The sequence below is a fragment of the Meles meles genome, chromosome 17 (assembly GCF_922984935.1).
Source record: "Meles meles chromosome 17, mMelMel3.1 paternal haplotype, whole genome shotgun sequence".
Lineage (NCBI taxonomy): Eukaryota > Metazoa > Chordata > Mammalia > Carnivora > Mustelidae > Meles > Meles meles.
The window spans coordinates 51,792,300-51,809,805 of record NC_060082.1 but is presented as its reverse complement, the minus strand read 5'-3'; the positions used below and the strand labels follow the sequence as shown (position 1 = coordinate 51,809,805).

The following is a 17,506-nucleotide window of genomic DNA, read 5'->3' as shown; positions in this document are numbered from 1 at the left end:
TCACATAGAATGGGCTGCCCCTAATTCTTATGGTTTCCTTTCATACTCACTCCCCTCTTTCCTCCCTCAAAGCCACCCCTTCTGTCCCCATCCGCACCAGCTGGGGAGACATCCGCACCCTGCCCATGGGGAAGTCAAGGCTCCCTGGGGGATTTATCAGTTCAGAAGCTTCAAGAGTCTGGGCCAAAACCCTGTAGACAAATAGACAAATGGATAAATAAAGCAGCCATTTGGCTGGGGATCCAGCTAACTCTGGGGACTGAGTTTAAGTTCCACTGAGAGTGGAGTGAATGAATGTGTCAGCGGAGGCAATCTCTAATGATACAGCCCAGACGGCTCAGAGTTGGAGTTCTCTTCTCAGCCAAAGAAGAACAGCTCGTCAGAGCGCATCGTTTTCTTAGTCTGGGGTTGGGTGCCCCCGCCTCTGAATGCTTGACACAGCTGAGCACCCCAGATTCAGGTTGATCGGCTGGGCCTGAATTCTTCAGCTGAGGGCTGCATCCGCCGAGCCCAGGGGTGTGCAAGCAATCTGTCTCTCCCTACCTCCAAACGAACTGCTCTCCACAAAGAGCTGGTGGGGGCAGCTCTGATGGTGGCGGTGTCAGGGTGAACAGGCATCCAAGGGGCCTTTGCAGGCTCAATCAAGTGCACCAAATGCAGGCTGCTGATTAGGCATCTCACTGCCTTGTTCTTCACTAAGAATTTGGGCATCTGGCAAGGTCTTTAGGAATTGCGGGTTGGTGGGTGTGGGGAGGGTGCTTGGTAGGAAGCAAGCCAGGGGGGTGGTGTTAAATATGGGGGTAGGTTTGGAGACATGGGACTTTGATACTTATGGAAAGACATTTCTTGGGAAGGATGCACCTGCAAAGGAGGCCCCTCCTCTTCTTCTCCATCCTCCTCTTTCCCCACCCCCACCCTCCAGGTGTGCAGCAGCCAGCAAGGCAGCTGGAGCTGCATTGGGTCTCTAGTATCAGTGAGGCACGTGGCTCGCTTCCCCCAGGGCCTGGGCATCTCCCTACTACCCCCACCCCAGTCTCTGGCCTTCCCCTCCTTCCTCCCTAGTTCCCTGCCTCAGCAGCACTGCCATTGGCTGGCGCGTGGTGCTTCTAGGCAGCACCCCTCATTAGAAACGAAGGAGCATCTCTAAGCAGATATTCTTCCTGCTGCTGCTCAAATCCTCCCACAACCACCCCTGGCTGGGCTTCCTCTCTCCTCCTCTCTGCACTCCCCTCCTCCTCCCGCCCCCACAGAGTGATTCGGGGTCACTCTGTGCCCGCCAGAGTTAAAGGCATCTAGGGTGGGGGTACTGGGGAGAAGGAAGGGTCCGGTCCCCGCAGTCCCGCCTGCCGGTGTGCTGCACAAAGCGGACAGATCTCATTATGTTGCAGGCTGCGGCTGGGCTGTGAACAGTCCTCTGCTCAGAGCTCTGCCGATTTCTCCAGCGGGGCCCCGCTCTCCCATCCGCCTTGTACAATTCTCTAAAATTCCCACCTTCCAGGTGCTGCCTTACTGTGCCCCCCTCGTAGGGGCATGCTTACTCAGGCGCCCTCCGGTTTCATTGCGGTAGACAAAGCCACCCAGCCACGCCGCGGGTGGCAAAGTGTGCCAGCAGCCATCGTTGGCACCTAGGACAGCGCCAGCGAAACTCCCCAGGCGTCCGCGGCTCCGCGATCCGCGGGTTCGGCACTTCGGGCACTTCCGGCCCGGCCCAGGCTCCGGGGCTGGGAAATCAAGCGCAGTTCAGAGACCGGGAGCCCACGCGGTCGGGCGCTTTCACGTTTTCGCTTCCGCTGCAAAGACGCCGCCTTTCTACCAGGCGCTGCGAGCGCAAGGTGCGACAGTGGTTTCTACCCCGCCCTTTCCTTGTCTTTGGTCCGCATGGACCAAAGAGAGCGGAAGGGGAGAACAGGGAGTTGATTTCAGCATCATACTCGGTGCTTGAGCTGAGAACCGGGTCCCGGGGGTCTCTTCTGTCCCCGTAGCTGGAAGTTTCACAGCGGTTCCACAGCACGTAGGCTGTTGTAACAGTGTTTAGAAAACATCTGCTAAGGTGTGTGTAGAGGAGCCCGGTTGGAAAATTTAAAATACACCAGGTTTGCTTTTTTTCCTCTTCGCTGTGCAACGTGACTGACTGACAAATACATGTTGCCTCCGGTGGTGACCATGTGGAAACATTGCGCTTCCGTGGGTTATGCGTCTTCTCCCCAGTACTGCATCTGAGATCCTAGATTCGCTTTCCGTCCTACCTAGACATCCAGCTTCCAGAAATCTCTCCCTTTTTCTTCCTGGGAGTCAGTGTGAGCAGTGGTTACCAAGAAACTTGGGAACCTGGCTGAGTTCACATCCCAGTTCCTTCCCCAGCTCTGTGACCTTGAAAAGTTACTTCTTTACTTTGCGAGTCAGTTTCCTTACCGGTAAAATGAGGGTGATAATCATGAGTTAGTGGGAGAATTAAATGACCTAAAATATGTTGGGTTCCTAAAACATTGCCTAATTCCCCAGTAAACATTAGCTATTATTTTAATGGGGTCCTTCAGAAATTTCAGTATGTCTGAAGGGAGGGGACTTAGTTCTAGGTCAACTAAGTCTTCTAGGGCTTTGCCTCTCAAAGAGAGCAAAGAGCAACATCCCCATCACCTGGGGGCCTGTTAAAAATTCAGAACCCTGGGACACCTGGATGGCTCAGTGGGTTAAAGCCTCTGCCTTTGGCTCAAGCCATGATCCCAGGGTCCTGGGATGGACCCCACATCGGGTTTTCTGCTCAGCGGGGAGCCTGCTTCCTCCTCTCTCTGCCTGCCTCTCTGCCTGCTTGTCATCTCTGTCTGTCAAATAAATAAATGAAATCCTAAAAAAAAATTCAGAACCCTGTTAAAAATTCAGAGCCCCACTTCAGATTTTACTGAATCAGAATCTGCATTTTAATAAGATCCCAGGTGGTTAGTATGGACATTAAAGTCTGGGGAGTACTTCTCTACGTTTGTCAAGGGCTGGGTATTTGAAAACAAAGGAAGATTGTTCAGGACATGGGTTAAGACCGCCTGCTTTGAACTGACATATGAACATGTAACATGCTTGAGGACTTTGGTTATCTGTATGCTATGTCTTTGAGGCTTATACATCTTTTATGGGCTGTAGAAAGTCTCTGTGGAGCTAGGGGGAAATGAGCACTTCTGTGTGCTATGTTAGCTTCTCTTCATACTGCGTAATACTGGTCTTTAACAAATTGGCCTGAAAAGATCAGTTCAGGGAAAGGAATTATTTAATTTATACTCGTAGGACCCTCTGGCTTGGGTGGGCAGGAGGGTCAATCTCTTCCAATTATTTAATAGGAAAATCTAGTTCCTATGGAAAGAAATGCCCAAGATAACCCAGATTTGGCATGAAAGATGGTGGTAAGTTACAGCCCACTCTGAATGTGTTTCATTTTTCTTGGAAGCTACATCTGCATAGGGAGATAATTTTATTTTCTTATGGCACTCTTTTCTGCAGTGGATACCATAACCTTTTTGCAAATGCTAATTGGATTTAAAATGTGATATTACATTTTATATGATGCCACTATTTCTTTCTTGTTCATCTAATAGATATAATGACAAGAGGATTCTCTTTTCCTCAGGGAGTTGGCTGCTCTGATTGTCCTCACAGGTTCACTGTGCCGTAAACTTACCGGCTCTCCCCCTTCCATGCCCAGGCTGAGTTACTCTGTGGACACAATGCAAAGTCTCCCTCATGGTTTGTGAGATGCCCCACACTTGATGGCGTTTTTTTTAAGGTCAGCAGATAAGGGAGGAAATGGGATATCTGATTTGGGGACTCGTGCCCTTGATGGGGAGTAGGAGATTCCCCTCCCCCCCTGCCCCCGCCAGGTTGTGGGTCTTCTCAGGAGGGGATCACATGTTTCGTGCAGAAATGTACAAGGTCTGAAGTAGGAAGATCAAATATGTTTGCAGCCACTGAGATGCTGAAATCTCATTATAATGAACTTGTAGATATTCGTCCATGATTTCTTGCTGCAGAGCATTTCACTGTAGCCTCAAAGGACTTTGGCTCTGGGTCAGAGGTCATGTGCTTTATTATGGCAAATTTCCCATTGTGAATTGCCTGTTTATTTTGGAGGGTTTTGGTGAGGATTACTGAAAGCTTTCGTTCACATATCTCCCATTTTGGCATAAACTTTTCTCCTGCTCTGGTTGCCTGTAAGTATACAGCACCTTGCGGGATAGTAGACTGTAATCTTGGCAAGAATTTCAGGTTTGATGTAAGCTAATGGATCATGAGTCAGAGGGCCTTGGTTAGGGCAGAGGGTGGCAGCTAACAAGGACAAAGTCTGTAATTATATCCTATGATCACATCATGCAGAAAGACTCTGCATCTTCTGTGTACCTGGGCACAGATGCAGACAGCGAAGCCGATAGTGACTGTAACTTGCTGGAGAAAGGTCTTCATTTTCTGAGGCTCCCAGGACAGTCTCCAAATTGTTGGCTTTGTCTTTGTTTTTTTTTTTTTTTTTAAGATTTTATTTATTTGATAGATCATAAATAGGCAGAGAGGTAGGCAGAGAGGCAGGCAGAGAGAGAAGGAAGCAGGCTTCCTCCTGAGCAGAGAGCCCGATGTGGGGCTCGATCCCAGGACCCTGAGATCATGACCTGAGCCGAAGCAGAGGCTTAACCCACTGAGCCACCCAGGTGCCCCGGCTTTGTCTTTGAAATGAGGTGTGGGTAACATTTCCTCCGGAAACCAGGCTTTGACTTGTTGTGGGGACCAGTTGTAATTGGGATGCAGCCTGGAAAGCAAGCTGGAGTGAAGGAGTTTGACAGAAATGAAATAACTGAAGGATGGAGACAAAAATATCTTGGACCTGCTAGTGTTGTCTGTTGGTTTGCATGTCACCATGTCTCCGCTTCCCTCCGCTTGCTTTCCCTGCCATAGGTGGAAAGCACACTACGAATTAGAGGAGGAGGAGGGAGATAATGAGAACAGGTCTTTTGATCTCCTGAGAGATCCAGACTTTGGAATTATTAGCTCCATCCAGAACTGCTGATCTCTTTTTAGCCACTGCTGTATAAAACGTAGGGTTTCTTCCCCCTCCAACTCTGCCGCTTTCCCCCTACTTTATAGGAACATCTGGTTTCCTTCCATCTTCATGTTCTTAGTTAAAATAGAACAGAGCCAAGATTTGCTAAGCTGTCAGAACTCCTGCAAACCCTTGACTCCTTGGGTCCCACCAGCAGCCCAGTCGCCTCTCTTTTGTTGTTTGAAGATCTGCCTTGGAAGCTGCGGGTCTCTGAAGCCCCGCCGTGGAAGCCAGCCACCAGAGGCCCCTCTGCTGATCTTAGTTTATCAGTGACCACACACACGTCAAAGAGGGAACTTGGACGTGACCGTAATGAATACCCTTTTATTCAAGGAGAGAGATTTCTCTTTGTGCAGTCCTCTGTCCCTTTTCCATCTCTCTGTATTCCTCCCTCTCTCATTTTTAGGTTCAGCCTTTGTGAATAATTCATTATATGTGTGGGTTTTCCCTAGGATTTTTAGAAAAAGGAAGGTGACTTGTCTTCCTCTTGGATACAAGCAGGGTCTCTTGCTGAGGACCAACTTCGCAGATCGCCTTTTCCCTCTATGTCTCCTGTTTGTTGCCGTGGGACTGGGGCACGAGAGAAAGGTAGCAGGGGAAGGGGAGAGCTCTCTCATTACATGCTTTTTCCTGCTGTTTTTAAAATGACTGCCTCCTACCCAGTCCTGGTACATTTGGGTGCCCCATAAATATGCAGCTACTCCCCTCTATTCAGAGAACACGTTTAACTAGAAGATATTTGTGTCCCCAAGTCCTTGTCGCTCTGAATGCTCTTGACATCCCAGGTCTTCATGCTAATAAGGGCTGAGCCGCAGAGCCAAGGAAGCTTCTGTAAATGTTTCTTTTCAGACTTCAGTGGGCGTTCACATAGGAAATTGAAGGGGTGAGCAGCCACTGAAATCAGCGTGTACCACTCCCCATCACTTCTGCCGTCATCGACACGATGTGGCTTTTAAAGCAGTCCCTTTCGAGGAGGGATAAAAACACCAGTGACCACTGCTAGTACCTCTCTTCCCAAGCGTTCTGGACCTGCCCGGAAAGGGCTTGTGTGGAGGCTCACTGGCACGTTCCCACTGTCACTCATATTTAAGGACAGAAAGTACTGCACTGCGTTTTTTGGCTTCTCCAGTTGTAGTGGTTGGTTTCTTACATGTCAGTCCTACTTTAGGGAGATGTCTGTGGTGTATTTTTGCTCACTGCCTAGCCCAGGTACGTTCACTTCACTTTCCCTGTATCGTTGGCCAGTCCTTGGATATAAAGTTTGAGGAGCCGCCCCCATGTCACCATTTCTGGAAGGCAAGGGGCAGCCAGAAGGTGTGTCCTTAAGAGGGAGAAATGGGCCAGACTAAGGAGAACGGTGCTGAATGACTAAAAAGTGTCAATTATCCAAGACACTGGCAGAGAGCAGTGGGTCCTTCTTAGGAGTGTCTTTTTTTATTGTATTTTGGGTTCCAAATTTGTAGGACTAAGCAGTTCTACTCTTAGTCCTCTTGAATATTTAAAAAAAAAAAAAAAAGGACCGGTTTTTAAAGCGGTAAAGCTCATCCCCAAGGCGGGTGGGCAGAGCCTGGGAATGTGACTGCCTCCAGGCTAGGCTTCAGCTCCGGGCTCCCGTGGTCCAGCCAGGGAGGGGCTTCGGGGAGAGGCCCCGTGTGGTGCCTATGCCAGGTGGGGTCTTTCTGCCTGTGGGTGGTTGATTTGGATTGCTCTTGCAACTCTGCATCCTTTTGGAGCTGTATTTGTTGCTGGATTTGGTCGTGCTGCACTGGTACTGCATCTATCCCCCTCATCCCTAGAGAATTTGGAAAGCCTGTGTCAGAGGTATGCCTTCCCTTTCTGAAGGCTTCTGTCATTAAAGGCAGGAGTGGGGCGTCTATATATGATCCTCTCCCCTTTAGAGAAGGTATGAAGAGGATGTGGGTGGGTCACAGATCAGTGGGGAGAGGAAGAAAAGCTCTGACTAATGTCAGGAACGGAGGCTCAGACACTGGCACAATTTCTGTGGCTGAGAGGCAAGGCACGGTGTGTGCCTCATCGACCCAGAGGAGAGGCTCTGCAAACCAGGACGGGGAGGAAAACTAGCCCTCACTAGCTTTTCTCCACCTGCGACGTGGCTGTATGTTTGAAGTGTTTCAAACTTTCGGTGCCTCTTTCTCAATTTCCACACCATCGTCTCATGGGACTGGTCAGAGTCAAAAAGCATGAAATGGATTTTCAGCAGTCACTCACCAGTGTCCTGGCAATTTCCAGCTGTGTGCTGTTGGCAACTGTTTTGCTACTATTTTGTCAGTGACTGTGCCTTCCAGACGGTGACGTCTATCAGCATCAAAGCTAATGCCTCAGTTAGTCTCTCTGTGCTGAAGTCATACCTATGCCCTGCCCACTTCATCTGCATCACGGGGTTCTGAAGCTTCGTGGGGCTCAGAATCTACTGAAGGGTGTATTAAAATACAGATCTCTGGACCTTCCTGCCAGATTTGCCGATTCAGTAGGTCTGAAGTAGGGCCTGGGAAAGTGCATTTATCACAAGTTCCCAGATGATGTGAATGCTGCTGGCCTCGGAGCCATCCTCTGAGAACCACTGTTTGCCATGGTTTTGTTGTCTGCCTGGCAGTGCCTTCAGAGAAGGCCAGTTTTGCAATCGCAGGGGGGAGAAGCCCCGTCCCCAATTGCGCTCATCTCTCAGCCTGAAGCCTTGCCACGACCTTTGGGTTCAGGTAGTGAGGGTTCAAGACTTTACCATCCAAATGCGCATGCTCTTGGGAGCCGGGATATGGTAGCTGCTACATGGCATTAACACCGTGTAATGGAAAACAGGCTCTTCTGAGAACTGGCACAGGACACGCCCCTAATTAATTTCCGCACCTAGTGCAACCCTGGCTCGCAGCGAGCAGCCAGGACAATTTCATTAGATGATTTCATTAGGCGGTTACTACTAGTCAACAGAAAGCCTCACTGAAGTATCTCTTATATGCCTCGTGTTGCACTGACCTGGACCTGTAGGATCAGGGGTGGCCCAAGCGTGGGGAGAGGAGGTTGCTAGGAGGCTGTGAGGGCGCTGGATAGCTGGTGGGGTCACTACATGCAAATTTGGGAGTTGGAAACGACAAGCTTCAGGATCTAGCTGGGGATCACTCCAGTTTCTGTATGACCTGATACGAACTGTGGAAAAAGCACACGGTATTTGTTATCTGGCATTTTATTATACAGAACGCTTTATTAATTGGCACCCAGAGACCTATAGTGTAATAACAATTGAGATTTGTTCTGACGGCCCCCAGGCACGGCGAAATGCCATGGCGCTTTCTGAGTATCGCCAATGAAGCATTTATTACATCATGTTCAACATGGTTTGGATGGTGTGGGCGCGTTATTGTGTTCAGAGCTTTTGCAAATTATAATCCATATTGATTATTTAAAGTAGCTCTTTATCACTTTTTTTTTTTGTTAAATTAACCGAAGTGTTCTTCTCTAGCTACACCAGATAACAGAAGAATCCCTGCATTGTTCTAGAAATCAATCCTTTTCAGCTCTAGAAATACTCTAGGGCCTGAAGATGAATTCTAAACAATTATCATACTGTCAGGTGGTGATTAGAACAGTCATATATATATATATATATATATATTTTAATGGATTGATAGCTCAGCAAACTTTGGCTTCAATGGGCAAGTTCTCCAGCTTGTAAGCTGGTGTTACATCTGACTGGGTGCGTGTGTGTCTGTAGGCTGTCATTGAAAATGAGCCATTAGGATTTACAAGAGAGTTTCCAGTGGGCATCTCAGGAAGAGGTTGACAGATTCTCTTCTTCCTTCCCCAGCCTGGCTGAATTATCCAACTTTAGTGCCTTGGGTTGTTTCCATGTCCTTTTATACTTGTCCTATCTCTTTTCTCCTTGATCAAGGTCAGGGGATGCTTCACTTGGAACTGTTTAATTGCGGGGTGATTGTCTTTAGATGGTCCCACTATGGAACTTTACAGTCGGGAATGACCCTAGTGGCCATCTTGATGACATCTAGATGATTCTTTTTGGAGGACTGGGACAGCCTTGTCTTCTAGTACAGTGTTGATTTGCTTTCTATACTGGGATCACAAATTTTACTGAAATTTGATTGGTGCTATGCACTCTTCTTTCCTGAAAAAAATACACATACAATTTGCATTCAATTTCAGGGGATCCATGGATTGCAATGCTGACTATGTTAGAAAGTTCCCATGTTCTGGGATGTTGGGCTGTTGAACCATCAGGTATAGGGACTCCCAATCCAGCATCATATCCCTTAGCTGCAAGTACGATGGAAACTCCAGGTGAAAGAGCTACGGAGCTATGTTTGCACTAGTGCATCAGCCCGACTGCCATGGTAAAATACAAACATTCTAACCAAAGAGCATTTCGTCAATGGAGGAGCTCTTTCTCCATCCCCCTGATGGGCGGCCATCAAGCTTCCAGTGATGGGGTGCTCTTGTCACTAAGGTGTAGGACATTGAAATATTCTTCCGTAGAGCTTTCACCTGATTGTTTTTATTTTTCCTGTTTCTGTTCTATAAAGCAATATAAACCCAGTCTTTCAATCACTTCTCATTCACTTAAGGTCCTATGGCACTGATTATTGCGGCAGACCAGAACTTTCTGTGCTGATGGATATATGTTTTTATCTGGGCCGTCTAATGTAGTCGCCTGTAGCCACATGTGGCTCTTGAGCACTTGATAGGTGGCTGTTGTGACTGAGTACCAAATTTTAAGTTGTATTTCATTTTAATGAATTTTTTTCCTTTCTTTTTTTTTATTTGTTTATTTTCAGCGTAACAGTGTTCATTGTTTTTGCACCACACCCAGTGCTCCATGCAGTACGTGCCCTCCCTATTACCCACCACCTGGTTCCCCCAACCTCCCCCCCCCCAAAACCCTCTGGTTGTTTTTCAGAGTCCATAGTCTCTCATGGTTCATCTCCCCTTCTAGTTTCCCTCAACTCATTTTAATTAATTTAAATTAAATAGCTACATATGGGTAGTGGCTAAGGTAAAGGACAGCAGGGGTAGAGAGAATAGATAATGACTCAGGATACCTAAGTACCTGTCTGGGTTCTGTGATTAGTTTGCTTTATAACTGGGCAAGGTTTCCCTACCCAGGTGTTCAGGACTTCCTGTGCTTTACTCTACTTGTGGGGCAACCATAATCACCTTCTTTGCAGCTATTCTACTGGGCTGCCAATGTTTGAAGGCATCAGCTTCTCCTAGGCCTCCCTGCCTGTGCACTTACTGCTCCCAGTGCCTGGAATGTCTTCTCCCCCACCCCCAACCTCCCCTGCCCCGGCTTTAAGACTGTAGTTAGTAGTCGCTTCCTCCATGAAGACTTCCTTGATTTCTCTTGGCAGATTAAGACCAACTCCCTCCTCTGTACTTCTATAGGGCACCTGGTTTATTACTTCAGTGTAACACTTACCATATAGATTTAGTATTGGTTTAAATCCCTGGAAGGGAGTGGACAGTATCTATTAGTTTTTAAATTACTAGAACATAGATCAGTGCTTATTAACATTGGCACATTTGTTTAACTTAAAACAATTTTTTAAATTGTTTTTTTTCCTTTTTAAAGAAATGGCATTGTACTTCAGACTTGACTTGAGGTCGCTTGCCGTCAGCAATAAACCCTGGATCTTTTATATGAATTGGTGACAGAATTAGCTTTCTCTCACTCCGTTCTCAGTTTAATTTTTGAGTCTAAATTCAGGACTTCATATTTATTTCAAGTACATTTTATCTTTTGGTGCAACAGTCCTTCTTATAGAGATCCTTTACAAGTGGGGACAGGGAACTAACATTCAGTGAGCATTCATCAAATTTCAGATTCTGCATTTATCTAGCTATCTGAGAGAGAGAGAGAGAGTGTGTCCACATGTGTGCAAGAGCAAGGAGGGAGACTTGGGAGAGGGAGAGAGAGAATACCAAGCAAGCTGCACGCTTGGGGAAGAGACCGACGCTGAGCTCAGTCTCCCGACCCTGAGATCACGACCTGAACCAACATCAAGAGTTGGATGCCCAACCCACTGAGCCACCCAGGTGCCCCAAGACTCTCTGCATTTAAACAAAACAACCATCCAGTGAGGTAACTATTATCCCGATTGTAAATATAGAAAAACAGACTCTGGAAGATTAAATCACTTGCCCGAGGTCACCACTAGTGGACTTGAACTGCAGTGGTCTGACTCCAGAATTTAAGTGATTTCTACTACACATCGTCTTCAGCCGCTGCTCTTCAGTAAGTGAGATCTCTGCTCGGAGCTCTACGTCCTCTGCAGATGGGATAAGCATGGGCTTTATACTTTCCTTCGAGTAACTGGTACAAATATGGTTAGAATTGGGGACCTCCCTTCTGCTTGTCATTAGTGCATTGGTCAGCGCTCGACTGTTCAGCTTTTCTTGAATTTTCTGCACTATTCTTTAGCCAGCTTCTATTTCTTTATTCAGTAAGAATTTTGTACAAGATACTCGTGACGCATGCTTTGCTGAATCAATACAGGCTTTTATGACTATTTCATGTCTATTTTAGGCTAGGATATAGTGTTCTACTTTCACCAAAGTCCACACTAAATATCGTTTTCAGAGACTCACTTAGACATATTTTATTTCTTTACTAGGAAATAGAAGTGTCGAAGCCTAGAATCTCAAAGTTGAAGGGATATTAGACATCATCTAATCCGATGCCCAGCTGGTGAAATCTTTGCCTTACTGTTAGGATGTACCATTCTCTGGCTTGGAAGCATTAGAGTGTCAAGGTTGAGAACTGACCTCTGGATTCAGACCTGGGTACCATTTCCACAACTTTCTAGCTGTGTGCCTCAGGGAAGCAACTTAACCTTGCTGCGTTTCAGAGTCCTCAAGCATCAAATGGAAACAGGAATAGGATTTTTGAGAAGGTCAGGGGGGATAGCGCATGTAAAATGTTAGGAGAGTGTTTGGCACGTAGTAAGCCGTGACTGCAGCTTAGCTACTAGTATCTGGTTAGCACTGGGTGTATCGATAATGAACCCCTGCAGTTAAGTTTCCTTCCAGTAATACCATCTCCTTTCTTCTGACTCTTGTCAGGTTTTAGGCTGAGCACGGCTGCGCGTAACATTTAGGTGACCTCGAGTTGCTTTTGCAACCTCTGTGAGCCTCAGGGATTTCAGGTGTGAGGGGGGAATCACATTCCCTACTTGCCTAGCTTGCAAGACTCATGGATATGAGAGCCCTTTGTAAACATGATAGAAGTGAGTACTAGCATTAATGTGGGTAGAGCTAATATTAATTTAGTATTTATGAGGTACCACATTACTGTGCTAAATTTATCCCACAGATCATTGCATTGATTCGTTGTAGCCGTTCTACAGAGACACCCATTCTTGTTTCCACACCCCACAGTTGGGGGATTAAGGTGTGGAGAGGTTAACTCATTTGCCCACTTACACAGCAAGAGAGAGCTGGAAGCCTGGCTCAGAGCAGGGGCTGTGTCTGGTCTTCCCAGGAGCCTTTTTTTCACAGTCTCAAAGTTACCAATTTACTTTTTTTTAGATAAGTTTTTAAAATGTCTACATGAAAACCTATCTTTCTTTGTGTGTTTCTAATACCGATTTTACACCGATACTATCCCTAAGGACACATCTGGATTTATAACCCAGAAAAGATATCTTCGGGAGCAGTAAGAGGCAGAATTTTCCCAGCAAGCTTTTCATAAAAGCAGATTAGATACTCAGAACCCTCCGGCTTACACAAACACAGTAGATTTTGGTTTTGTTTGTACAAAAACGGTAGCCACAGGTTTCAGATGGCTTGACTGATGACACGGGGAAGGATCTGTCCTAGAGTCCAAGCATGGCCTCTGAGCAGATCTCCTTCTCAGGGGTTGTTGGCCTTCCGGTGAATTTCTCCTTGCCTGTTTCAGTTTCTAAGTATTCTGGGTCTGCATCTCTGTTCTGTCAGAGAAGGGAGTCGGGATCGGACTCCATTGACTGTGGAAGAAGCTTCTGAAAGGGTTAGAGGGATGTAGGGGGAGGAGGAACCTCCATGGCTTCCCTTGCACGCTTGCCTAAATGAGCTTGACAAAGGTCCCGTGACCAGGATCCTGGAGGACATTTTCCCTGAGGGCACTGGACCCTGACGTGGATGTGGATGGAGAACTCAGATGTACCACTTGGCTTCTGCACACCAGGTGGAGGATTTAAAAGAAGTTAAAAAAATGTTAAAGGAATTGCCTCTTCTTTCTGCTAACTTTGGATTGTATTTGCATGGGAATTTGTGTTTATGAAATAACTGAGCCATATGGATGTTCAAGGATGCATGTGTTCTCCTGATCTGTTGATATGAGGAGCAGTTGAAGGGCGTGGGCTTGTCTGGAGGTGGGCTGGGTGGGCGGATGTGGTAACACAAGGCAGGGGCAGGTCCCGGGAATATGGGCCCACGTGAATTCAGAGGATCTGAGCCTTTTGGCAAAATAACACTCCCTTCTCATAGAGTTAAGTATGTCTATATTTACTTATTTTGGGGATCACAATTACTCCCTCCACCCAAGATGAGGATGTTACATAGTTTCTGGGTAACCTCTTTCCCTGGTGATGGTTAGGGAGTGGCATATGCCCACCCCTGAATGCAAAGGCTCAAAAAGCCCGAGCTCATTTCTGTTACAAATATCAGTAGACAGGCTCAAGAGAGCCAAGCAAAGGAAGAGATTGCGGAAAATGAGAGCTGTCCCAACAGCTATCCACACTTCTGCTGTGAAACAGGCTGGGTTCAGAACAATCCGACACAGTCATAACACTTACCCTTTCGTTTTCTCTTACCTTCGTGCATTTTTGTCAAATAATTCTACTGACATTCCATGGGACCATGATCCAGGCCCAGAGTGTCATCCATTCCTCACTATGCCTTTAATAAATGCCTGTTGTGTGACACTCTGTGCGTGTTTTAGGGACATCTGTCATTTAGTTCCCTGTAAAGAGAATGTTGTTCTCATATTACAGATGATTAGCCCCAGGTGGCAGGTAGATGTGATCTCACTGGTTCCATGGACTGCTCTCTTTCCCTTGTAGCACACTGCTTCAGGTCAGACCAGAGACCGGCAGCCACACTTCCCCCACAGAGCATCTTTTTAGGATGAGTGTGAACTGCTTGCCTGTGTCTGTTGCACCCTCTGGGTGAGAAGCTAAACCCATGGAAGAGTAAAGCATCAGTAGATGGGAGAAGACCAAAGAAAGATCTCTTACCCATCATCATGGTCGTCATTAAATGGATCTGAGACATCTTGCCCTGTGTCATTGGAATGCAAGCTTCTGTTGGAATTAGGGCACTGTGCTGTTTTGCTTTCCCTTCACCAGAAACTCCACTGCCAGACTCCTTCATCGCTCTGCATAGGGCCTTTGGGAAATCCCAGTTCCTCCTCTCCTTTCAATATTAGCATGTAAAATCCGTTTTCTTTCTCCCAGCCCTCAAAGAAATCTCCTCTTTTCCGGGATGCCCATAGTTGTAAGTTACTGTGTGAAGCAGTCAACTTTAACAACTCTTTCTTGAACTTTCATCTCACTGAATGCTTCTGCCTTTGCAGATTTTAAAGGAAATGGGAGTTGGGGGGGACAGGGAGGCTGTGGGAAAGACTCTCAGACTCTCATACAGAGTGTAGGTTTATAGAAAAACAGCTTTATGTTCACCCGCAAGCCACCATTATGGGGATTCTAACTTTTAATTAACTATCTTTTAGTGAAGTCTTAGGCCAACGCAGCTTGTCATGGAGCTCCTGTTCTTGAAAATTAAGAAACGTTTCCATCGGCTTTGGACACTTTCAAGGTATTCCTAGGCATGCCAGGATTTCCATTTTTGGATGTTATTGTTGGATGTCCTCATTAGTGACGTCATCAGAATGGCTTCCCCCAATTGTGGTAATGGATGCTTCTCCTTTATCCTTCACTCTTTTCCCATCATATTGCCTGTTACCACCACAGAGTCATAGTTTATCGGAGTAACTGTGACCTAAGAGAAACTCTTAGCAGGTGACAAGAAGGGGGCTAGAACTCAGGGTTCCTGACCCTTAAATCCAGGGATCCTTTGATCACATTTCCTCCTTTGTTTCCTCAGTACCCTTTCTCTGCTCAGTCATCTTCCTTTTAGCTCCTTTGTCCTTTTCTGAGGACTTCTTACGCTTTTATTAGTAAGTATGTGTTTTAGTGTTGTCTTGGGTTGGGGCATAGGAGGCTGGAAATAGGGATTGTGATGAATAAGAGAGGACTTAATTAAGGAGTAGGAATGGAGAAGAGAAGGTTAATTCAAGAGAAGCCAACTAGCACTGATCCAACGAGAATGAGAAATAGTGATTCTGAACAATGGTTAATGTTCTGCTTTTCCAAAAATGTTGCCAAAGAGAATCCTTTATGAGTTGTTAGAGAACTAAATGAATTGATAGTGCTCTTCTCAGTAGACAGTGGGCTTCTGCCCAGTATAAAACCAAGACCATGTCTCAGCATATGGGAGCTCTGGCAAGTACTCATCTCAGAGTGTTTTCTGGACTTGTGAGTGGCCTTAGGAAAGGTAAACCATCCAGATTCTACCTTAAGAAATAGGCTCTTGAGAACAATTGAGTCGTCTGCCCATGGAGGAAGTAAACTCAAATAAAAAGATGTCTTTCTTTTAGAACCCTCATTTCAAGTCAGGAAACCAGGGAGTTTTACTTGATTGTTCTGATAACAGATTCCTAAGCTTTTCAGGGGGTGGGGCTCTAAATCCACAGAGGTTTCTAGTCCTGGCTCTGGAACAGTCTCCTTGCACCTCGGATGTCTGTAGCTACATCTGTAAAAGGGATGTAATGGAACAGTTAATAGAACCATACGGGATCTTCTGGTTCTTACCTTGGCGCTCCTCAGAGTCTAGTTTCTCCTGTTGTTATCTCCCTGAGTTGAGGATACCATTAGGTTTCATGACCTCCAACCCTGGCAGCAGTGTTCTTTACTGCTCATTAGAATCAGTGTGGGAACTTCTAGAAATGCTCATCCCCAGAGGGCACCTGAGACAAATCAGAATTTCTAGAGATAGGACACCCATATCCTTCATTTTGGAAAGGTTTCCAGGTCATTCTGTGTGCGGCCAAGGCTGAGATCCTCTGATCTTCCAGAATGGGACATGAGCCTTTTACCGGATGTGTTTCTGTCTTTCGGAACTGTGCTTTCATTGTGTGTGTCGGCTGGTTCCTCTCAGTTATTCTGCAGGCCATGGTGAGATAGTGGGGACCCGTGGGTACCCCAGACTTCAGCCTGAGATAATGGGGTGATGAATTAATTGTGTGATTCATGGCAGTGTCACCCCATTCAGCCGTGCTGCTTGTGGCCCACAGCCAGCTGCGCGGGTACTGCCTTCTGCGATGAGGGTGACGCTCCGGACTTCATGAACGCAGGTCTGGCTAAGTGGGCATCTTGAGGCCAGGGACCACAGTGAGTCATGCTGACCCAGGAGGCCCTTGAGCAAGTGACTGAAGACTCATTGACCTTGCTTCCTATCCATTTCTTAACCCCTTGTTAGCAACAAGGGTTGATCTAGCTCGACTACCATCCAATACAGGAATCTCTGCCTCGATATTCTTAACTTACAGTAAGTGATGGATGGGAATGGGCCAGTCCCAGCTCTTGAGTACTCCTTGTGTGTATCTTTGTAACTTCACGTGCATTGATGTCAAACTGGGAGCTAGAAATTAGTTATGGAAAGAGTATTTACACTCCAGAAATTGGCAAATGCTATACACCAGGGCTTTTCATCCTTTAGAGAGACGGGTCATTAAACATTTGTTGGTACAACATTCACTTTACTGCTTAACGAAGTCATCCATTCCCTTAGGAAAGAGCGAAGCTCCTTCTCTGTATTTCCTCTGATCTACCTTTGGGTAGTCTTTGGTCTCTGGTCTTGGTCTTAGCCTCCAGAATAATGTAGACAATGTCTAAGCCCCCATCATGAGCTGGTCCTTCCGATATTTGAAGACAGCAATGATGTCTCTCTCCAACCTTCCCTTCCCAAGCTGTGTATCCTCAGTGCCTTTAACGTTTTCTCTAGTGGTTTGCAGGCTCAGTGGGTGTCTTTGAACACTAGGGTATAGGTTCTGGGTTTTCAGAGGAAAACCAAAATTCTCTCACAGATGATCTGTGGACTCTTTCATTAAAGGCTTTTCATTTTCTTTGTACATTCAGCTACTGTCTGTCACCCCACGAATCAAGTGTGGATGTGAAGTTAGGGAATCGTTTGGGGTGTGGTTGCTGCTTGCAGCCCCCATTCTTTTTCCCCTGGGATGTACGTTGCTGCTAGCACTCTTGACGGGCTCAAATTTGTCAGAGTATCATCAAAACACCAATCCTGGGTTCTAAACAGGTAATTTTCCCGCTGCTGTTTTGTTTTCTTCCAGAGCCTTTTCATATTCCCTGTTCC

At 46.6% G+C, this 17,506-nt stretch overlaps 1 protein-coding gene across 7 annotated transcripts in view; it reads left to right on the top strand.

The window, feature by feature from the left end:
- Positions 1-17,506, top strand: part of CACNA1E (calcium voltage-gated channel subunit alpha1 E) — a 501,197-nt gene that overhangs the window by 186,150 nt on the left and 297,541 nt on the right. The window lies entirely within an intron of this gene.